The following is a 24,857-nucleotide window of genomic DNA, read 5'->3' as shown; positions in this document are numbered from 1 at the left end:
GACACAGTAGCTTGTTTCTTTGCATAGCACGATATTAGATTGGGTCCAAAGAATACAACAAACCCACCACTGGAGCGTCTGCCATCCAAACAACCTCCCAGTCAGAGTCAGAAAAAGCACTGACAAGAGGAGATGAGGATTTGCTAAAGGTGAGACCAACACTCATAGTGTTTTCGACATATCTCACTATACGCTTAGCAGTAGTCCAGTGAACTATGGTGGGTGCATGAAGAAATTGGCACACTTTGTTAACAGCAAAGGAGATATCAGGCCTTCTCAAGGTGAGGTACTGAAGTGCTCCAACTAAGCTTCTGTACCCGGTACTGTCCTCTTGACTCAAGGGATTTCCTTCTACAAGTGACAATTTTTCTGAGCTAGACAAGGGAGTTGGTGAAGGTTTGCACTCTTTCAGACCAACTCTTCTTACCAAATCAGCAGCATATTTTTCTTGGGAGAGATGCAGACCGTCTCCAAGTTTCTTCACTTCAATGCCTAGAAAGAAATGCAAATCTTCCAGATCCTTGAGAGCAAACTCAACACTCAAATCCTTCAACAGTCATGTCACTTCCGCATCAGATGAACTTGTGACAATAATATCGTCAACATAAATAAGCCCAATTATGGATGTATTGGACTTGTTGTAAATAAACAGTGAGATATCAGACTTGGAAGGGATAAAGCCAAGTGCTTGCAGTTTCTGACTGAGACGTGAGTACCATGCCCTAGGAGCCTGCTTCTGTCCATGAAGAGCTTTATCAAGCCTACATACGTGGAAGGGTGAGTTTTTGTCGACGAACCCACGAGGTTGTTTCATGTATACTTCCTCCTCCAGAACACCATGAAAAAACGTGTTTTGTATATCTAGTTGTCTAAGGCTCCATCCTCTGGAAACAACAATAGATAGGACAAGACGGATAGTAACAGCTTTAACAACAGGACTAAAGGTGTCCTCATAGTCTATGCAATATCGTTGCTTAAAGCGTTTTGCGACAAGTCTTGCTTTATAGCGGTCTATGGTTCCATCAGATTTTCTTTTAATCCTGTAGACCCACTTACAGAGTTATAGTGAATTAAATTGTTACCTCGTGGTGTCGGAACCAGGTGGCATGTTTTGTTTTTCTGAAGTGACATATATTCTTCCTTCATGGCCTTCTTCCAACGGACATCTCCAAGTGCTTCATCTAGAGAGTTGGGTTCACCTGTAGAACATGCTAGACCAAATTTGGTTACGTGCTTGTAATCGACAGGTTGGATTACCCCTTTCTAAAGGTGTGTACATGGCTGAGGAGGAACCGATGCAGAAGATCCAGCAGCTGACACCCCAAGCAATCCTGAGGCAGATTCCCCTGGTGCAGCAGGATTTTCTGTGGCATCTGGAGTTGGCGGAGTGGGAGACATCGGCATAGAAGATCCTGCACCGCGTCCCGAGCTGGCAACAGACCCATCATGCTGCAATGATGGCGTGGGCCTGGCTGGAGCTGCGCCGGATCATGCGCCCTCGGCCGAAGCAGCGTCGGATCGACCTCCTGTTGGATCTGTGCTGGACCGTGGGCACCGAGTGTAGTGACGCGGCCCACCCGCGGGCCAGCGAGCCGCACCAGGCCGCGTGGGGGTTGATGGTTGGCGCGGGCTAGGTGCTGTGTCGGGGCGAGCCACACCAGGCCACGTGTCGACCGCTGATTCGGCAGCGCCGCGCCTAGCAGAAGACGATGCGGGCGACGCGGTTTCTGTGGCGCTGTCGTCCTGCAGCCGCGTCGATCCCGAGGAAGATTGGCTGCTGGTCTGCAGCAGCGCTGATCCCGAGGGAGATATGCCCCCAATGCTGGACACATAAAATCATGTTTGTTGAGGGTTGTTTCTTCACCAATTTCAGTGGGTTCTTTTCCATCTTTTTCCTGAGATATATCTGCATCATCACAATGCTCATGCACATGCTTATGAGCATTAGTCAACGGAGGGTCAACACAATTATTTTCCCCATGATCAAAACCGGTAAGATGAGAAGACAAGAGTAAGATTTCTTTGCGATGCAGTGCACCGGTGTTTGGATGAAGATCAACAAAGGGGAATTTTGTTTCGTCGAACACGACGTCACGAGAGATATAGACACGTCCGGTGGATATGTCAAGACACTTCACCCCTTTGTGTTGAGCACTATATCCAATGAAAGCACATTGTTTTGAGCGGAACATGAGCTTGCGATTGTTGTATGGCCTAAGGTTAGGCCAACAAACGCATCCAAACACACGAAGAGTTGTGTAGTCTGGTTTGACTTGAAGAAGCCTTTCAGTTGGAGTTTCATTATTAATGACACGAATAGGGAGTATGTTGATAAGATGAACGACGGTGAGAAATGCCTCATCCCAGAATTTGAGAGGCATAGATGCGCCAGCCAAAAGAGCAAGATCAACTTCTATGATGTGTCTGTGTTTATGTTCTGCAGACCCGTTTTGTTGGCGAGCATGAAGGCGAGAAAAATGGTGAGATATGCCAAGTTCTTGAAAGAAGGAGTTTCATTTTTCATACTCCCCGCCCCAATCAGATTGGACAACTATAATTTTGCTATCAAATTTTCGTTCAACGAGAACTTGAAATTTTCTAAAGACTAGGAACACACCGGATCTTTTCTTTAGCAGATAGATCCATGAGTACTTGCTATAGTCATCCATGAAACTCACGTAGTATTTATGTCTACCAACAGAGAAGGGGGCAGGGCCCCAAACATCAGAAAATATAACTTGCAATGGTTTGGTATGAAGGAAATATGCCCTAGAGGCAATAATAAAGTTGTTATTTATATTTCCTTATTTCATGATAAATGTTTATTATTCATGCTAGAATTGTATAACCGGAAACTTAGTACATGTGTGAATACATAGAAAAAACAGAGTGTCCCTAGTATGCCTCTACTTGACTAGCTCATTCATCAAAGATGGTTAAGTTTCCTGACCATAGACATGTGTTGTCATTTGATGAATGAGATCACATCATTAGGAGAATGATGTGATGGACAAGACCCATCTGTTAGCTTAGCATTATGATCGTTTAGTTTTATTGCTATTGATTTCTTCAGGACTTATAAATGTTCCTCAGACTATGAGATTATGCAACTCCCGAATACCGGAGGAACACTTAGTGTGCTATCAAATGTCACAACATAACTGGGTGATTATAAAGATGCACTACAGGTGTCTCCGATGGTGTTTGTTGAGATCGAGATTAGGATTTTTCACTCCGTGTATCGGAGAGGATCTCTAGGCCCTCTCGGTAATGCTCATCACTATAAGCCTTGCAAGCAATGTGACTAATGAGTTAGTTGCTGGATGATGCATTACGGAATGAGTAAAGACACTTGCCGGTAACGAGATTGAACTAGGTATGATGATACCGACGATCGAATCTCGGGCAAGTAACATACCGATGACAAAGGGAACAACGTATGTTGTTATGCGGTTTGACCGATAAAGATCTTCATAGAATATGTAGGAGCCAATATGAGCATCCAGGTTCCGCTATTGGTTGTTGATCGGAGATGTGTCTTGGTCATGTCTACATAGTTCTCGAACCCGTAGGGTCCGCACGCTTAAGGTTCGATGACAATTTGTATTATGAGTTTATGTGATTTGATGACCGAAGGTTGTTCGGAGTCCCAAATGATATCATGGACATGACGAGGAGTCTCGAAATGGTCGAGACATAAATATTGATATATTGGACCATGTTATTCGGACACTGGAAGTGTTCCGGATAGTTTTGTGTAAAACCGGTGTGCCAGAGGGGTTACCAGTACCCCCCGGGTGAACTAATGGGCCACCATGGGCCTTGTTGGAGAGAGAGGAGGGCAGCCAGGGCAGCCCCCCCTTGCAGTCCGAATTGGACAAGGGAAGGGGGGAGGCGCCCCCTACTCCCTCTCCCTCACCTTCCTTTCCCCTGTCTCCCTTGTGGTGGAATCCTACTAGGACTAGTAGTCCTAGTAGGACTCCCCCTCCTTGGGCGCACCCCCTAGGGTCGGCCGGCCTCCCCCTCCCTCCTTTATATACGTGGGGAGGGGGCACCCTAGAACACACAAGTTGATCTTTTAGCCATGTGCGGTGCCCCCCTCACAGTTACACACCTCGGTCATATCGTCGTAGTGCTTACGCGAAGCCCTGCGCCGGTAACTTCATCATCACCGTCGCCACGCCGTCGTGCTGACGGAACTCTCCCTCGGCCTCAATAGGATCAAGAGTACGAGGGACGTCATCGAGCTTAACATGTGCTGAACACGGAGGCGCCGTACGTTCAGTGCTAGGATCGGTCAGATCGTGAAGACGTACGACTACATCAACCGCGTTGATAAAACGCTTCCGCTTTCAGTCTACGAGGTACATGGACACACTCTCCCCGCTCGTTACTATGCTTCTCCTAGATAGATCTTGCATGATCGTAGGATTTTTTTTGAAATACTACGTTCCTCAGCAGTGGCATCCGAGCCAGGTCTATGCGTAGATGTTATATGCACGAGTAGAACACAAAGAGTTGTGGGCGATAATAGTCATACTGCTTACCAGCATGTCATACTTTGATTCGGCGGTATTGTTGGATGAAGCGGCCCAGACCGACATTACATGACCGCGTTCATGAGATTGGTTCTACCGTCGTGCTTCGCACACATGTGGCTAGTGGGTGTCTGTTTCTCCAACTTTAGTTGAATCGAGTTTGACTACGCCCGGTCCTTGTTGAAGGTTAAAACAGCACACTTGACGAAAAATCATTGTGGTTATGATGCATAGGTAAGAACGGTTCTTGCTAAGCCCGTAGCAGCCACGTAAAACTTGCAACAACAAAGTAGAGGACGTCTAACTTGTTTTTGCAGGGCTTGCTGCAATGTGATATGGTCAAGACGTGATAATATATAAATTGTTGTATGAGATGATCATGTTTTGTAAAAGTTATCGGCAACTGGCAGGAGCCTTATGGTTGTCGCTTTATTGTATGAAATGCAATCGCCATGTAATTGCTTTACTTTATCACTAAGCGGTAGCAATAGTCGTAGAAGCAATAGTTGGCGAGACGGCAACGATGCTTCGATGAAGATCAAGGTGTCAAGCCGGTGACGATGGTGATCATGACAGTGCTTTGGAGATGGAGATCAAAGGCACAAGATGATGATGGCCATATCATATCACTTATATTGATTGCATGTGATGTTTATCCTTTATGCATCTTATTTTGCTTAGTACATCGGTAGCATTATAAGATTATCCCTCACTAAATTTCAAGGTATAAGTGTTCTCCCTGAGTATGCACCATTGCTACAGTTCGTCGTGCCGAGACGCCACGTGAAGATCGGGTGTGATAAGCTCTACGTTCACATACAACGGGTGCAAGCCAGTTTTGCACATGCAGAATACTCGGGTTAAACTTGACGAGCCTAGCATATGCAGATATGGCCTCGGAACACTGAGATCGAAAGATCGAACGTGAATCATATAGTAGATATGATCGACATAGTGATGTTCACCATTGAAAACTACTCCATCTCACGTGATGATCGGACATGGTTTAGTTGATATGGATCACGTGATCATTTAGATGACAAGAGGGATGTCTATCTAAGTGGGAGTTCTTAAGTAATATGATTAATTGGACTTTAATTTATGATGAACTTAGTCCTGATAGTATTTGCATAATTATGTTGTAGATCAATAGCTCGCGTATAGCTCCCCTGTTTTATTTTTGATACGTTTCTAGAGAAAACTAAATTGAAAGATGATAGTAGCAATGATGCGGACTGGGTCCGTGATCTGAGGATTATCCTCATTTCTGCACAGAAGAATTATATCCTTGATGCACCACTAGGTGACAAACTTGTTGCAGGAGCAGATGCAGACTTTATGAACGTTTTGCAAGCTCGGTATGATGACTACTTGATAGTTTAGTGCACCATGCTTCACGGCTTAGAATCGGGACTTCAAAAACGTTTTGAACGCCATGGAGCATATGAGATGTTCCAAGAGCTGAAATTGGTATTTCAGACTCATGCCCGTGTTAAGAGGTATGAGACCTCTGACAAGTACTTTGCCTACAATATGAAGGAGAATAGCTCAGCTAGTGAGCATGTGCTCAGAATGTCTGAGTACTACAATCACTTGAATCACATGGGAGTTAATCTTCCAGATAAAATAGTGATTAATATAGTTCTCTAGTTACCATCACCAAGTTACTAGAACTTCGTGATGAACTATAATATGCAAAGGATAACATAAACGATTCCCAAGCTCTTCGCGATGCTGAAATCGGCGAAGGTAGAAATCAAGAAAAATCATCAAGTGTTGATGGTTGACAATACCACTAGTTTCAAGTAAAAGGGCAAGGAAAAGAAAGGGAACTTCAAGAAGAATGGCAAACAAGTTGCCACTCCCGTGAATAAGCTCAAAGCTAAACCTAAGCCTGAAACTGAGTGCTTCTACTATAAAGGAAATAGTCACTTGAAGTGGAACTGCCCTAGATACTTGGCGGATAAGAAGGATGGCAAAGTGAACAAAGGTATATTTGATATACATGTTATTGATGCGTACTTTACTAGTGTTTATAGCAACCCCTCGGTATTTGATACTAGTTCAGTTACTAAGAGTAGTAACTCGAAACGGGAATTGCAAAATAAACAGAGACTAGTTATGGGCAAGGTGATGATGTGTGTTGGACGTGATTCCAAGGTTGATAAGATCACCATCGCACACTCCCTTTACCTTCGGGATTAGTGTTGAACCTAAAATAAATGTTATTTGGTGTTTGCGTTGAGCATGAATATGACTGGATCATGTTTATTGCAATACGGTTATTCATTTAAGTCGAAGAATAATTGTTGTTCTATTTAAATGAATAAAACATTCTATGGTAATACTGTCAATGGTTTATTGAATCTCGATCGTAGTAATATGATACGTCTCCCATGTATCTATAATTTTTTATTGTTCCATGCTATTATATTACCCGTTTTGGATGTTTATGGGCTTTATTTTACACATTTATATCATTTTTGGGACTAACCTACTAACCGGAGGCCCAACCCGTATTGCTGTTTTTTTGCCTATTTCAATATTTCGAAGAAAAGGAATATCAAACGGAGTCCAAACGGAATGAAACCTTCAGGAGCGTGATTTTTGGAACGAACGTGATCCAGAGGACTTGGAGTGCAAGTCAAGAAGCAGCCGAGGCGGCCACGAGGGTGGAGGGCGCGCCCACCCCTGTAGGGCACGCCCCCTGTCTCGTGGGCCCCTCGGGCGGCCACCGACCTACTTCTTCCTCCTATATATACCCACGTACCCTGAAAACATCCAGGGAGCCAACGAAAAACAATTTCCACCGCTGTAACCTTCTGTATCCGCGAGATCCCATCTTGGAGCCTTCGCCGGCACTCCGCCGGAGGGGGAATCGACCATGTAGGGCTTCTACATCAACACCATAGCCCCTCCGATGAGTTGTGAGTAGTTTACCACAGACCTTCGGGTCCATAGTTATTAGCTAGATGGCTTCTTCTCTCTTTTTGGATCTCAATACCATGTTCTCCCCCTCTCTTGTGGAGATCTATTCGATGTAACTCTTTTTGCGGTGTGTTTGTCGAGATCCGATGAATTGTGGGTTTATGATCAAGTTTATCTATGAGAAATATTTGAATCTCCTCTGGATTCTTTTATGTATGATTGCGTTATCTTTGCAAGTCTCTTCGAATTATCAGTTTGGTTTGGCCTACTAGATTGATCTTTCTTGCAATGGGAGAAGTGCTTAGCTTTGGGTTCAATCTGAAGGAAATATGCCCTAGAGGCAATAATAAAGTATTATTTATTTCCTTATATCATGATAAATGTTTATTATTCATGCTAGAATTGTATTAACCGGAAACATAATACATGTGTGAATACATAGACAAACAGAGTGTCACTAGTATGCCTCTACTTGACTAGCTCGTTAATCAAAGATGGTTATGTTTCCTAGCCATAGACATGAGTTGTCATTTGATTAACGGGATCACCTCATTAGGAGAATGACGTGATTGAATTGACCCATTCAGTTAGCTTAGCACTCGATCGTTTAGTATGTTGCTATTGCTTTCTTCATGACTTATACATGTTCCTATGACTATGCGATTATGCAACTCCCGTTTACCGGAGGAACACTTTGTGTGCTACCAAACGTCACAACGTAACTGGGCGATTATAAAGGTGCTCTACAGGTGTCTCCAAAGGTACTTGTTGGGTTGGCGTATTTCGAGATTAGGATTTGTCACTCCGATTGTCGGAGAGGTATCTCTGGGCCCACTCAGTAATACACATCACTTTAAGCCTTGCAAGCATTGTGACTAATGAGTTAGTTGCGGGATGATGTATTACGGAACGAGTAAAGAGACTTGCCGGTAACGAGATTGAACTAGGTATCGAGATACCGACGATCGAATCTCGGGCAAGTAACATACCGATGACAAAGGGAACAACGTATGTTGTTATGTGGTCTGACCGATAAAGATCTTCGTAGAATATGTAGGAACCAATATGAGCATCCAGGTTCCGCTATTGGTTATTGACCGGAGAGGTGTCTCGATCATGTCTACATAGTTCTCGAACCCGTAGGGTCCGCACGCTTAACGTTACGATGACAGTTATATTATGAGTTTATATGTTTTGATGTACCGAAGGTTGTTCGGAGTCCCGGATGTCATCACGGACATGACAAGGAGTCTCGAAATGGTCGAGACATAAAGATTGATATATTGGAAGCCTATGTTTGGACATGGGAAGTGTTCCGGGTGAAATCGGGATTTTTCCGGAGTACCGGGAGGTTACCGGAACCCCCCGGTAACTTAATGGGCCTTATTGGGCCTAGGTGGAAGAGAGGAGAGGAGGCTAGGGCAGGGCCGCGCCCCCTTCCCCCCTAGTCCGAATAGGACAAAAAGAGGGGGGCGGCGCCCCCCTTCCTTCCTCCCCTCCACCTCTTCCCCCTTCCACTCCTAGTCCAACATGGAAAGGGGGGGAGTCCTACTCCCGGTAGGAGTCGGACTCCTCCTGGCGCGCCTCTACCTCCTAGGCCGGCGGCCTCCCCCTTGCACCTTTATATACGGGGGCAGGGGGGCACCTCTTGACACACAATTAATATACGATATTTTAGCCGCGTGCGGTGCCCCTCTCCACCATATTACACCTCGATAATATCGTACCGGAGCTTAGCGAAGCCCTGCGTCGGTAGAACACCATCATCGTCACCACGCCGTCGTGCTGACGAAACTCTCCCTCAACACTTGGCTGGATCGGAGTTCGAGGGACGTCATCGAGCTGAACGTGTGCTGAACTCGGAGGTGCCGTGCGTTCGGTACTTGATCGGTCGGATCGTGAAGACGTACGACTACATCAACCGCGTTGTGTTAACGCTTCCGCTTTCGGTCTACGAGGGTACGTGGACAACACTCTCCCCTCTCGTTGCTATGCATCACCATGATCTTGCGTGTGCGTAGGATTTTTTTTTGAAATTACTACGTTACCCAACACAATCTTGTGGTGTCCTTACCCAGTGACAATAGGGGTTGCAAGGCACGTATTGTATTGTTGCCATAGAGGATAAAAAGATGGGGTTTATATCATATTGCATGAGTTTATCCCTCTACATCATGTCATCTTTTCTTAATGCGCTACTCTGTTCTTATGAACTTAATACTCTAGATGCATGCTGGATAGCGGTCGATGTGTGGAGTAATAGTAGTAGATGCAGGCAGGAGTCGGTCTACTTGTCATGGACGTGATGCCTATATACATGATCATGCCTAGATAATCTCATAATTATTCGCTTTTCTATCAATTGCTCGACAGTAATTTGTTCACCCACCGTAATACTTATGCTATCTTGAGAAGCCACTAGTGAAACCTATGGCCCCCGGGTCTATCTTTTATCATATAAGCTTTCAATCTACTTTTATTTGCATCTTTACTTTTCCAATCTATATTATAAAATACCAAAAATATATTCATCTTATCATACTATCTCTATCAGATCTCACTTTCGCAAGTGGCCGTGAAGGGATTGACAACCCCTTTATTGCGTTGGTTGCGAGTTCTTTGTTTGTTTGTGTAGGTGCGTGGGACTTCTGAGGAGCCTCCTACAGGATTGATACCTTGGTTCTCAAAAACTGAGGGAAATACTTACGCTACTATTGCTGCATCACCCTTTCCTCTTCAAGGAAAACCAACGCAAGCTCAAGACGTAGCAAGAAGGATTTCTGGCGCCTTTGCCGGGGAGGTCTTCGCTCAAGTCAAGACATACCAAGTACCCATCACAAACCCATCTCCCTCGCATTTATATTATTTACCATTTGCCTCTTGTTTTCCTCTCCCCCACTTCACCCTTGCCGCTTTATTCGCCCTCTCTTTCCCTATCTTCTCCTCTCTCTCGCTTGCCTTTGTCTGTTTACTTGTGTGTTGGATTACTTGTTGCCATGGCGCAAGATAATACCAAATTGTGTGATTTCTCCAGTACCAATAATAATGATTTCCTTAGTACTCCGATTGCTTCTCTTAATGATGTTGAGTCTTGTGAAATCAATACCGCTTTGCTGAATCTTGTTATGAAAGATCAATTCGCCGGCCTTCCTAGTGAAGATGCCGCTACTCATCTAAACAACTTTGTTGATTTGTGTGACATGCAAAAGAAGAAAGATACGGATAATGATATTGTTAAATTGAAGTTATTTCCGTTTTCACTTAGAGATCGCGCTAAAGTTTGGTTTTCGTCTTTGCCTAAAAATAGTATTGATTCTTGGAACAAGTGCAAAGATGCTTTTATCTCTAAGTATTTTCCTCCCGCTAAGATCATCACTCTTAGGAATGATATTATGAATTTTAAACAACTGGATCATGAGCATGTTGCCCAATCTTGGGAAAGAATGAAATTAATGATTCGCAATTGCCCTACTCATGGTTTGAATTTATGGATGATCATACAAATTTTTTATGCCGGTTTGAACTTTGCTTCTAGAAATCTTTTAGATTCGGCCGCGGGAGGCACGTTTATGGAAATCACGTTAGGAGATGCTACAAAACTTCTTGATAATATTATGGCTAATTATTCTCAATGGCACACCGAAAGATCTACTAGTAAAAAAGTGCATGCTATAGAAGAAATTAATGTTTTGAGTGGAAAGATGGATGAACTTATGAAATTGTTTGCCACTAAAAATGCTCCTCTTGATCCCAATGATATGCCTTTGTCTACTTTGATTGAGAATAATAATGAATCTATGGATGTGAATTTTGTTGGTAGGAATAGTTTCGAAAACAATGCTTATAGAGGAAACTTTAATCCTAGACCGTTCCCTAGTAATTCCTCTAATAATTATGGAAATTCCTACAATAATTCTTATGGTAATTTTAATAAGATGCCCTCTGATTTTTAGAATAGTGTGAAAGAATTTATGATCTCTCAAAAGAATTTTAATGCCTTGCTTGAAGAAAAATTACTCAAAGTTGATGATTTGGCTAGGAACGTTGATATACTTTCGCTTGATGTTGATTCTATTAAGCTTAGATCTACTCCTCCTAAGCATGATATCAATGAGTCTCTCAAATCCATGAGAATTTCCATTGATGAGTGCAAAGAAAGAACCGCTAGATTGCGTGCTAAGAAAGATTGCTTTGTGAAAGCGTGCTCTTCTAGTTTCCATGAAAATAATGATGAAGATCTTAAAGTTATTGATGTGTCCCCTATTAGATCTTTGTTTTGCAATATGAATCTTAATAATAATGGGACTGGAGATGAGTCAACTTTAGTTAGAAGGCGTCCCAATAATTCAGAGTTTTTAGTTCTTGATGCTAAATTTGGTAAAAGTGGGATTGGTGAGGTCATGACTTTAAATAGCATTGAACCCACTATCTCGGATTTCAAGGAATTTGATTATGATAATTGTTCTTTAGAAGTTTGTATTGCCTTGTTGCAATCCGTTGTTAATTCTCCTCATGCTTATAGTCAAAATAAAGCTTTCACCAAACATATTGTTGTGCCTTGATGCAATCTTATGATGAAAAACTTAATTTGGAAGTTTCTATACCTAGAAAACTTAATGATGAGTGGAAACCTACTATAAAGATTAAAATTGAAGATCATGAGTGTTATGCTTTGTGTGATTTGGGTGCTAGTGTTTCCACGATTCCGAAAACTTTATGTGCTATTCTAGGTTTCCATGATCTTGATGATTGCTCTTTAAATTTGCACCTTGCGGATTCCACCATTAAAAAGCCAATGGGAAGGAACAATGATGTTCTCATTGTTGCAAATAGAAATTTGGTGCCTGTGAATTTTATCGTTCTTGATATAGATTGCAGTCTTTCTTGCCCTATTATTCTTGGTAGACCTTTCCTTAGAACGATTGGCGCGATTATTGATATGAAGGAAGGGAATATTAGATTCCAATTTCCATTAAGGAAGGGCATGGAGCACTTTCCAAGAAAGAAAATTAAATTACCTTATGAATCTATCATGCGAGCTACTTATGAATTAAGTGCCAAGGATGGCACTACTTAGATCTATCTTCGCTTTTATGCCTAGCTAGGGGCGTTAAACGATAGCGCTAGTTGGGAGGCAACCCAATTTTATTTGTGTTTTTGTTTTTGTTTCTGTTTAGTAATAAATTTTGCATCTACCTTCTGTTTAGATCTGTTTTTATGTTTTCATTAGTGTTTGTGCCAAGTAGAACCTATAGGATAACCTATGGTGATAGTTAATTTGATTCTGTTGAAAAACAGAACCTTTGCGCGCACGAGAATTTTTTTAGTAAATCAAATAAAAGTGCTTTTGCGTTGATTCTTTTTGCTGTAGATCAATAGACAAATTTTCCAGGACTTCCTATTTTGGTAGAATTTTTGGAGTTCCAGAAAATTGCGTTAGTTACAGATTGCTACAGACTGTTCTGTTTTTGACAGATTCTGTTTTTCGTGTGTGTTTGCTTATTTTGATGCATCTATGGCTAGTAAAATAGTTTATAAACCATAGAGAAGTTGGAATACAGTAGGTTTAACACCAATATAAATAAAGAATGAGTTCATTACATTACCTTATGTGGTGGTTTTGCTTTCTTTCACTAACGGAGCTTACGAGATTTCTGTTGAGTTTTGTGTTGTGAAGTTTTCAAGTTTTGGGTAAAGATTTGATGGACTATGGAATAAGGAGTGACAAGAGCCTAAGCTTGGGGATGCCCAAGGCACCCAAGATATTCAAGAATAGCCAAACGCCTAAGCTTGGGGATGCCCCGGAAGGCATCCCCTCTTTCGTTTTCGTTTATCGGTAACTTTACTTGGAGCTATATTTTTATTCGCCACATGATATGTGTTTTGCTTGGAGCGTCGTGTATGATATTAGTATTTGATTTTTAGTTTACCACAATCATCCTTGCTGTACACTCCTTTTGGGAGAAGCCCACTTGATTAGAATGTATTAGAATATGCTATGTGCTTCACTTATATCTTTTAGAGCACGGCGGTGGCTTAATTTTTTAGAAATTGCTAGTCTCTCATGCTTCACTTATATTATTTTGAGAGTCTCTTAGAACAGCATGGTATTTGCTATGGTTATAAAATTGGTCCTATAATGGTACGCATCCAAGTTGGGTATAATAAAAACTATCATAGGAAGTGAATTGGATGCTATGATCAATTTGATACTTGATAATTGTTTTGGGATATGGAGGTAGTGATATTAAAGTCATGCTAGTTGGGTGATTATGAATTTAAAGAATACTTGTGTTGAAGTTAGCAAGTCCCTTAGCATGCACGTATGGTTAAAGTTGTGTAACAAATTTGAAACATGAAGTGTCCTTGGATTGTGCATCCTTATGAGTGGCGGTCGGGGACGAGCGATGGTCTTTTCCTACCAATCTATCCCTCTAGGAGCATGCGCGTAGTGCTTGGTTTTTGATGACTTCTAAATTTTTGCAATAAGTATATGAGTTCTTTTGACTAATGTTGAGTCCATGGATTATACGCACTTTTACCTTTCCATCATTGCTAGCCTCTTCGGTACCGTGCATTGCCCTTTCTCACCTTGAGAGTTGGTGCGAACTTCGCCTGTGCATCCAAACCCCATGATATGATACGCTCTATCACACATAAACCTCCTTATATCTTCCTCAAAACAGCCACCATACCTACCTATTATGGCATTTCCATAGCCATTCCGAGATATATTGCCATGCAACTTTCCACCGTTCCGTTTATCGTCATGACACACATTACTTTTGTCATATTGCCATTGCATGATCATGTAGTTGACATCGTATTTGTGGCAAAGCCACCATGCATAATTTTTCATACATGTCACTCTTGATTCATTGCCCATCCCGGTACACCGCCGGAGGCATTCCTATAGAGTCATATCTTGTTCTTGTTTTGAGTTGTAATTCATGAGTTGTAAATCCATAAAAGTGTGATGATCATCATTATTAGAGCATTGTCCCCAAAAAAAGAAAAAAAGGCCAAAAGAAAAAGAAAAAAAAAGAAGGCCCAAAAAAAAGAAAAAAGAAAAAAAATATAAAAAATATAAAAAGGGGCAATGTTACTATCTCTTTTCCACACTTGTGCTTCAAAGTAGCACCATGTTCTTCATATAGTGAGTCTCATATGTTGTCACTTTCATATACTAGTGGGAATTTTTCATTATAGAACTTGGCTTGTATATTCCTACGATGGGCTTCCTCAAAATGCCCTAGGTCTTCGTGAGCAAGCAAGTTGGATGCACACCCACTTAGTTTCTTTTGTTGAGCTTTCATTCATTTATAGCTCTAGTGCATCTGTTGCATGGCAATCCCTACTCCTCATGTTGACATCAGTTGATGGGCATCTCCATAGCCCGTTGATTATCCTCGTCAATGTGAGACTTTCTCTTTTTTTTGTCTTCTCCACACAATCCCCAGTATCATATTCTATTCCACCCATAGTGCTATATCCATGGCTCACGCTCATGTATTGCGTGAAGGTTGAAAAAGTTTGAGATTATTTAAGTACGAAACAATTGCTTGGCTTGTCATCGGGGGTGTAGAATTTGGGAGCATTTTTGTGTGACGAAAATGAAGCATAGCCTAACTATATGATTTTGTAGGGATGAACTTTCTTTAGCCATGTTATTTTGAGAAGACATGATTGCTTTTATTAGTATGCTTGAAGTATTACTATTTATGTCAATATGAACTTTTATTTTGAATCATTTGGATCTGAACATTCATGCCACAATAAAGAATATTACATTGAGAATTATGCTAGGTAGCATTCCACATCAAAAATTCTGTTTTTATCATTTACCTACTCGAGGACGAGCAGGAATTAAGCTTGGGGATGCTTGATACGTCTCCCACATATCTATAATTTTTGATTGTTCCATGCTATTATATTACCCGTTTTGGATGTTTATGGGCTTTATTTTACAAATTTATATCATTTTTGGGACTAACCTACTAACCGGAGGCCCAGCCCGTATTGCTATTTTTTGCCTATTTCAGTATTTCGAAGAAAAGGAATATCAAACGGAGTCCAAACGGAATGAAACCTTCGGGAGCGTGATTTTTGGAACGAACGTGATCCAGAGGACTTGGAGTGCAAGTCAAGAAGCGGCCGAGGCGGCCACGAGGGTGGAGGGCGTGCCCCCTGTCTCGTGGGCCCCTTGGGCGGCCACCGACCTACTTCTTCCTCCTATATATACCCACGTACCCCGAAAACATCCAGGGAGCCAACGAAAAACAATTTCCACCGCCGTAACCTTCTGTATCCGTGAGATCCCATCTTGGAGCCTTCGCCGGCGCTCCGCCGGAGAGGGAATCAACCATGGAGGGCTTCTACATCAACACCATAGCCCCTCCGATGAGTTGTGAGTAGTTTACCACAGACCTTCGGGTCCATAGTTATTAGATAGATGGCTTCTTCTCTCTTTTTGGATCTCAATACCATGTTCTCCCCCCTCTCTTGTGGAGATCTATTCGATGTAACTCTTTTTGCGGTGTGTTTGTCGAGATCCGATGAATTATGGGTTTATGATCAAGTTTATCTATGAGAAATATTTGAATCTCCTCTGAATTCTTTTATGTATGATTGAGTTATCTTTGCAAGTCTCTTCGAATTATCAGTTTGGTTTGGCCTACTAGATTGATCTTTCTGGCAATGGGCGAAGTGCTTAGCTTTGAGTTCAATCTTGCGGTGTCCTTACCCAGTGACAATAGGGGTTGCAAGGCACATATTGTATTGTTGCCATCGAGGATAAAAACATGGGGTTTATATCATATTGCATGAGTTTATCCCTCTACATCATGTCATCTTTCTTAATGCGTTACTCTGTTCTTATGAACTTAATACTCTAGATGCATGCTGGATAGCGGTCGATGTGTGGAGTAATAGTAGTAGATGCAGGCAGGAGTCGGTCTACTTGTCACGGACGTGATGCCTATATACATGATCATGCCTAGATAATCTCATAATTATTCGCTTTTCTATCAATTGGTTGACAGTAATTTGTTCACCCACCGTAATACTTATGCTATCTTGAGAGAAGCCACTAGTGAAACCTATGGCCCCGGGTCTATCTTTTATCATATAAGCTTTCAATCTACTTTTATTTGCATCTTTAATTTTCCAATCTATATTATAAAATACCAAAAATATATTTATCTTATCATACTATCTCTATCAGATCTCACTTTCGCAAGTGGCCGTGAAGGGATTGACAACCCCTTTATTGCGTTGGTTGCGAGTTCTTTGTTTGTTTGTGTAGGTGCGTGGGACTTCTGAGGAGCCTCCTACTGGATTGATACCTTGGTTCTCAAAAACTGAGGGAAATACTTACGCTACTATTGTTGCATCACCCTTTCCTCTTCAAGGAAAACCAACGCAAGCTCAAGACGTAGCATAATACACATATTCATAATATTGAAGCCAAAAGATGCAAAGTTAATAATGATAGTGCAACTTATTTGCGGCACTGCCGTTTAGGTCATATTGGTGTAAAGCGCATGAAGAAACTCCATGCTGATGGGCTTTTGGAATCACTTGATGCTTGCAAACCATGCCTCATGGGCAAGATGACTAAGACTCCGTTTTCCGGAACAATGGAGCGAGCAACTGACTTATTGGAAATAATACATACTGATGTATGCAGTCCGATGAGTATTGAGGCTCGCGGCGGGTATCATTATTTTCTGACCTTCACAGATGATTTGAGCAGATATTGGTATATCTACTTGATGAAACATAAGTCTGAAACATTTGAAAAGTTCAAAGAATTTTAGAGTGAAGTGGAAAATCATCGTAACAAAAAAATAAATTTTCTACGATCTGATCACGGAGACGAATATTTGAGTTACGAGTTTGGTCTTCATTTGAAACAATGTGGAATAGTTTTGCAACTCACGCCACCTGGAACACCACAGCGTAATGGTGTGTCCGAGCATCATAACCATACTTTATTAGATATGGTGCGATCTATGATGTCTCTTACCGATTTACCACTACCGTTTTGGGGGTTATGCATTAGAGACAGTTGCATTCACGTTAAATAGGGCACCATCTTAATCTGTTGAGACAACACCATATGAACTGCGGTTTGGCAAGAAACCTAAGCTGTCATTTCTTAAAGTTAGGGGTTGCGATGCTTATGTGAAAAGTTTCAGCCTGATAAGCTCAAACCCAAATCGGAGAAGTGCATCTTCATAGGATACCCAAAAGTAACTGTTGGGTACACCTTCTATCACAGATCCGAAGGCAAGATATTTTTTGCTAAGAATTGATCCTTTCTAGAGAAGGAGTTTCTCTCGAAAGAAGTGAGTGGGAGGAAAGTAGAACTTGATAAGGTAATTGTACCTTCTCCCGAAGTCAACCAGAGTAAGGTCTGCACCAAAGTGATACGATAATCCTGTTCTGGAGGTCATGTTACTTGACCATGACGAACCTACGAAATATGAGGAAGTGATGATGAGCCCAGATTCTGTGAAATGGCTTAAGGTCATGAAATCTGAGTTAGGATCCATATATGAGAACAAAGTATGGACTTTGGTTGACTTGCCCGATGATCGGCGAGCCATTGAGAATAAATGGATCTTCAAGAGGAAGACGGACGATGATGGTAGTGTTACTATCTACAAAGCTCAAATTGTCGAAAAAAAATGTTTTCGACAAGTTCAAGGTGTTGACTACAATGAGATTTTCTCACTTGTATTGATGCTTATAAGTCTGTCCGAATCATGTTAGCAATTGCCACATTTTATGAAATTTGGCAAATGGATGTCAAAACTGCATTCCTTAATGGATTTCTTGAAGTTGAGTTGTATATGATGCAACCAGAAGGTTTTGTCGATCCTAAAGGTGCTAACAAAGTCTGCAAGCTCCAGTGATCCATCTACGGACCGGTGCAAGCATCTCGGAGTTGGAATATACGCTTTGATGAGTTGATCAAAGCATATAGTTTTATATGGACTTGCGGTGAAGCCTATATTTACAAGAAAGTGAGTGGGAGCACTACACCTTTTCTGATAAGTATATGTGAATGACATATTGTTGATCAGAAATGATGTAGAATTTTCTGGAAAGCATAAAGGAGTGTTTGAAAGGAGTTTTTCAAAGAAAACCTCGGTAAAGTTGCTTACATATTGAGCATCAAGATCTATAGAGATAGATCAAGACGTTTGATATTTTTTTTTCAATGAGTACATACCTTGATAAGATTTTGAAGGAGTTCAAAATGGATCTGTCAAAGAAGGAGTTCTTGCCTGAGTTGTAAGGTATGAACTTGAGTAGGACTCAAAACCCGACCACGGTAGAAGATAGAGAGAGAATGAAAGTCATTCCCAATTCCTCAGCCATAGGTTCTATAAAGTATGCCATGTTGTATACCAGACCTATTGTGTACCTTGCCATGAGTTTGGCAAAGGGAGTACAATAGTGATCTAGGAGTAGATCACTGGGCAGCGGTCAAAATTATCCTTAGAGGACTAAGGAAATATTTCTCGGTTATGGAGGTGATAAAGAGTTCGTCGTAAAGATTTACGTCCATGCAATCTTTGACACCGATCTGGATGACTGTGAGTCTCGATCTGAATACATATTGAAAGTGGGAGCATTAAGCTAGAGCAGCTCCATGCAGAGCATTGTAGACATAGAAATTTGCAAAATACATACGGATCTGAATGTGGCAGACCCATTGACTAAACCTCTCTCACAATAAAAACATGATCACACCTTATTACTCTTTGGGTGTTAATCACATCGCGATGTGAACTAGATTACTGACTCTAGTAAACCCTTTGGGTGTTGGTCACATAGCGATGTGAACTATGGGTGTTAATCACATGGTGATGTGAACTATTGGTGTTACATCACATGGTGATGTGAACTATTGGTGTTACATCACATGGCGAAGTGAACTAGATTATTGACTCTAGTGCAAGTGGGAGACTGAAGGAAATATGCCCTAGAGGCAATAATAAAGTTGTTATTTATATTTCCTTACATCATGATAAATGTTTATTATTCATGCTAGAATTGTATTAACCGGAAACTTAGTACATGTGTGAATACATAGACAAGACAGAGTGTCCCTAGTATGCCTCTACTTGACTAGCTTGTTCATCAAAGATGGTTATGTTTCCTAACCATAGACATGTGTTGTCATTTGATGAATGAGATCACATCATTAGGAGATCGATGTGATGGACAAGACCCATCTGTTAGCTTAGCATTATGATCGTTTAGTTTTATTGCTATTGCTTTCTTCATGACTTATACATGTTCCTCAGACTATGAGATTATGCAACTCCCGAATACCGGAGGAACACTTAGTGTGATATCAAACGTCACAACGTAACTGGGTGATTATAAAGATGCTCTACAGGTGTCTCCGATGGTGTTTGTTGAGTTAGCATAGATCGAGATTAGGATTTGTCACTCCGTGTATCAGAGAGGTATCTCTAGGCCCTCTCGGTAATGCTCATCACTATAAGCCTTGCAAGCAATGTCACTAATGAGTTAGTTGCGGGATGATGCATTACGAAACGAGTAAAGAGACTTGCCGGTAACGAGATTGAACTAGGTATGATTATACCGACGATCGAATCTCGGGCAAGTAACATACCGATGACAAAGGGAACAACGTATGTTGTTATGCGGTTTGACCGATAAAGATCTTCGTAGAGTATGTAGGAGCCAATATGAGCATCCAGGTTCCGCTATTGGTTATTGATCGGAGATGTGTCTCGGTCATGTCTACATAGTTCTCGAATCCGTAGGGTCCGCACGCTTAACGTTCGATGACGATTGTATTATGAGTTTATGTGATTTGATGACCGAAGGTTGTTCGGAGTCCCAGATGAGATCACGAACATGACGAGGAGTCTCAAAATGGTTGAGACATAAAGATTGATATATTGTACCATGTTATTCGGACACCGGAAGTGTTCCGGATAGTTTGAGGTAAAACCGGAGTGCCAGAGGGGTTACCAGAACCCCCCGGGGGAACTAATGGGCCACCATGGGCCTTGTTGGAGAGAGAGAGGAGGGCAGCCAGGGCAGGCCCCCCTTGTAGTACGAATTGAACAAGGGAAGGGGGGCGGCGCCCCCCTTTCCTAGTCCCTCTCCCTCTCCTTCCTCCCCCCTCTCTCCCTTGTGGTGGAATCCTACTAGGAAAAGTAGTCCTAGTAGGACTCCCCATCCTTGGGCGCGCCCCCTAGGGCCGGCCGGCCTCTCCCTCCCTCCTTTATATACGTGGGGAGGGGGCACCCTAGAACACACAAGTTGATCTTTTAGCCGTGTGTGGTGCCCCCCTCCACAGTTACACACCTCGGTCATATCGTCGTAGTGGTTAGGCGAAGCCCTGCGCCGGTAACTTCATCATCACCGTCGCCACGTCATCATGCAGACGGAACTCTCCCTCGGCCTCATCTGGATCAAGAGTACAAGGGGCGTCATCGAGCTGAACGTGTGCTGAACACGGAGGCGCCGTACGTTCGGTGCTAGGATCGGTCGGATCGTGAAGACGTACGACTACATCAACCGCGTTGATAAAACGCTTCCGCTTTCGGTCTACGAGGGTACGTGGACACATTCTCCCCGCTCGTTGCTATGCTTCTCCTAGATAGATCTTGCGTGATCGTAGGATTTTTTTGAAATACTACGTTCCCCAACATGGTAGAGATACTAGTAGACACGAGATCAGGTAGTTGATGACTCTTAGCTTTCTGACATGAATCACAAATCGTTTCAACATTGAGCACTCGAACAAATGGGAGCTTATTTTTCCTAAGCAATTTCTCAAATAAAGAAAAATATGCATGTCCTAAACGTTCATGACATAGTGTAGACGAAAGTTTGGTGGCACTAAAAACTTGTTTATTGAATCTTCGAATCTCCTGGATCAAAGGGTAAAGCCCACGAACGCATCTACCTCGATACAACACCTTCCTCGTTGCCTATCCTTGATCCAAAAGAAGAAGGGGTGAAAATCAAGGAATACATGATTATCAATAGCGATACGATGAGCAGAGAGAAGATTCACTAAGGCACTAGGAACATGCAAAAAAATTTGAAGATGAATTTTTCTACGAGGGGTTTTAATAATTGAGTGACCAATGTGACTGACCTTCATACCTTCTCCACTAGCGGTGTGGATGCGATCTTGCCCGCGGTATTTTTCCCGCATGGTCACCTTCTCGAGTTCACCGATGATGTGGTTCGTGACTCCACTATCCACATACCAGTTTGTGTCCACGCCATATGATCCATCTGTCGCACCCGCCATCTTCTCAACTTGAGATGAATCCTCATCTTCATCAAACTTGTACCAGCAGTACTTGGCAGAATGTCCAAGTTTGCCGCAGATCTGACAGCGGACGGCGTTGGGGCGCTTGGTGGAGTTGTTGCGGCGGCCCCTGTTGTTCTTGGAGGAGGGTCGGCCGCTGCTGTTGCTGCTGTTCCCGCAAGCATCGCTGCGGGTGTTGTTGTAGTTGGTGCCACCTGCACTCTTGCCCTTCCCGCGGCAGCCCGCAGTAGTGTGAGCCACCATTGCGAGCACGCATGGCGGCACTGGCAGAAGACTTGAAGCCACCATTGGCACCCTGGAACAAGGCCACCCTCTGATCGAAGTTACTCATCTGAGCATACAGTTCGTCGAGGGTGGCAGGCATGGTGCGGGCGTCGAGGGCGGAGACGAGGGGCTGGTACTCCATGTCCAAGCCGGCGAGGATGTAGGAGATGAGCTCGTCGTCGTCGAGCGGCTTGCTCGCCGCGGCCAGTTCATCGGCGAGGGAGCGCATGTGCGCAAAGAACGCCGCGACGGACTGGGTCCCCTTCTGCGCATTGGACAACGCGACGCGGATGTTGTTGACGCGTGACAGCGACTGGGACGAAAACATGTTCGCTAGTGCTGTCCACACCTCATGAGCATGGGAGATCGAAATCACCTGCACGAGCACCTCCTTGGAAAGATTATTCAGAAGGTAACCTAGTACCTGCTGATCTTCCCGGAACAAGATCGGATGAAGGGGATTGGGTGTGATGTCCTCCTTCCCTGTCCTTGTTGACGACGACCTTGGGCGGCTTCGGCGTGCTGCCATCCACATAGCCGAAGAAGCCAGCACCACGGAGCTGAGGTGTGATCTGTGTCCGCCAGAGGATGTAGTTGGTGCGGGTAAGCTTCTCGGTGATCTGGCCAGAGAGGCCGGAGGTGGTGGTGGAGGACGACGCCATGGCGGAAGCTTTTCTGGTGGCTAGATGCGATGGAGGAGTTAGGCTCTGATACCATGTGAAACACAATGGTTGGAACGTCGTACCCTGTTCTGGGCGACGGCTGCATGTTATATAGTAGGGTCGCTACTACCTGATCGCGTACATGAGTTGGTTCAGATTACAACTTGTAGTGCAAGGGATAGACTAGGAGGTTACAAAGAGATAAGCTCAAATCCTAACAACCTAGCTACCTTCGGTACTCCAAGGGGTCGAGGCCTCCTTGTCACGTACGTTTAACATCTTTATTATATGTTTCACTAACCTTAGTAAAACAAATCATATGAAATGAATAGACTAACTTGCAGTTTTTGCAGCAATGATGGCCGTCCAATTGTAACAGCACTTCTGCTTGGGTAGAACTTAATACCATTCAGAGTATATAAAAAAGTCACTGTACATCCGGTAGATCAACAATCAGGCATATACAAATTCAGCTAATTAATACGAAACAATTTGAAACAGAGGGCGATTTAATTAACTTTGAAACAGAGAACGGTTCAATTAACTTTGGATGGCTGTAGTATTTCTTACACAACACTCATGGCACTTCAGTCCATGCTGCAGGATTACACAATATACACTTTTAGCTTCCACCGAAGGAGCATGCTATTTGTAATTTTAAGCACTGAAATGAAGTTTTTTTACTGAAACTACCAATTTATTTAGATTTTTATACGTGAACAGTGAACTAAAGCTAGAGAAGGCATAACTAATTATGGCTTTGGTCTAGCTATGCAAGTAAGTTTATTTTTCATAGTGGTGAAATGCTGTACAGATGCTAATTCCCTTGGAAATCAAATGGCTTCTTGTCTCTTCCAATTGGGAATGAACATAAAATGTGAAAGTATTAGCACGTGAAACTGCACCAGATAATCCTGCAAGACAAACAACATAACTGACCAGCCTAAGCAGTTGAACAAAAAACAATTCTCGTTTGTTATACATCGACACTTTTCTGAAGAAGTGATACTTCCTCATACATCCAGATCAGACGTGTTTCTCAAAATATTCTGTACTAAATGGACAAATAGATAGAAAATTTAAAAGGGACATAATGATGAAAGTACCTTCAATCCTTTTGACAAAATGCCCTTCTTTGAGTTCTTTTTTGCGGGGTACATGTATGAATGAAGCTACCATTGCTTTTGGAGAACCTTCTTTCTAGTCCGGGTGCTGTCTTTGGTGGTGATTAGAGTGCTGCTACTGCAGGTGATTGATCACCGTGGCAGGGTCTTTTTTTATCTTTCTTTTTTCACTTTTGGCTGTGTCCATCCTGGATGTTTTTACGCATCTTGATGGTGCAGAGGCTGGGTGTAATTGGTATCTTCTTGATATTAATATATTCCCCTTAAAAAAACCATAAAAACGAAAAGGATAAGAGCCGAGCTCTTCTTTTGAAACCACATTAGAGAATGATTATGTTTCCAAGTGAACTTTTCACATGTATGTAATCAGGCAACTAATAAAATCTTCTGGTTGATCTTAAGTGGCAATCGTGTGGTCAGCCTTCCTAGCAGTTTAGTTTTTGTAGCGACCAGACCTCAAATGGTCTGTGCTGTTGTGCACTAGTGTCATCCCTGGATTAGTAATGCTGACACGCACAGTACAAATGGAGGATTTATAACAGAGTAGCAATCACACACTTATTACATCGCATATCTCCAAAGAGATAAAGTATGATAAATATGGCTTAAGGCCATCTAAAACGATAACAGCGGAAGACTTGGAAGATAAGTGAGTCCATCAACTCCAGCGGCATCACTGAGTATAAGACCACGACCTAAGGCACCTTACTCGTCGTCTGAAAAGTCTGCAACATGAAACGTTGCAGCCCGAAAACGGGTCAGCACATAGAATATGCTGGCAAAGTAACACATAGAGAATAATGAACAATAATAATGCTATACTACATGCATTTATGGCTGGTGGAAAGCTCTATGGTTACAGTTTTTGCAAAAAGCCAATTTTTCCCTACTTCAAAGGAATAAATTTTATTTAACTATCATGGTGGTTGTGAAACATTGAGATGGTTGACAGCATCTCAATCCCAATTAAGTGTCATCAATAACCCAACAAAATTAATTAAAA

At 42.5% G+C, this 24,857-nt stretch overlaps 1 pseudogene; it reads right to left on the bottom strand.

Annotated features, from left to right (window-relative positions):
* Positions 1 to 22,119: 22,119 nt before the first annotated feature.
* LOC123183807 (uncharacterized) lies at positions 22,120 to 22,258 on the bottom strand (annotated as a pseudogene).
* Between the last annotated feature and the right edge of the window lie 2,599 nt (positions 22,259 to 24,857).

This window comes from Triticum aestivum, chromosome 1D, assembly GCF_018294505.1.
Source record: "Triticum aestivum cultivar Chinese Spring chromosome 1D, IWGSC CS RefSeq v2.1, whole genome shotgun sequence".
Classification (NCBI taxonomy): Eukaryota; Viridiplantae; Streptophyta; class Magnoliopsida; order Poales; family Poaceae; genus Triticum; species Triticum aestivum.
The sequence above is the reverse complement of the archived record's forward strand: the minus strand, read 5'-3'. Positions and strand labels throughout refer to the sequence as shown.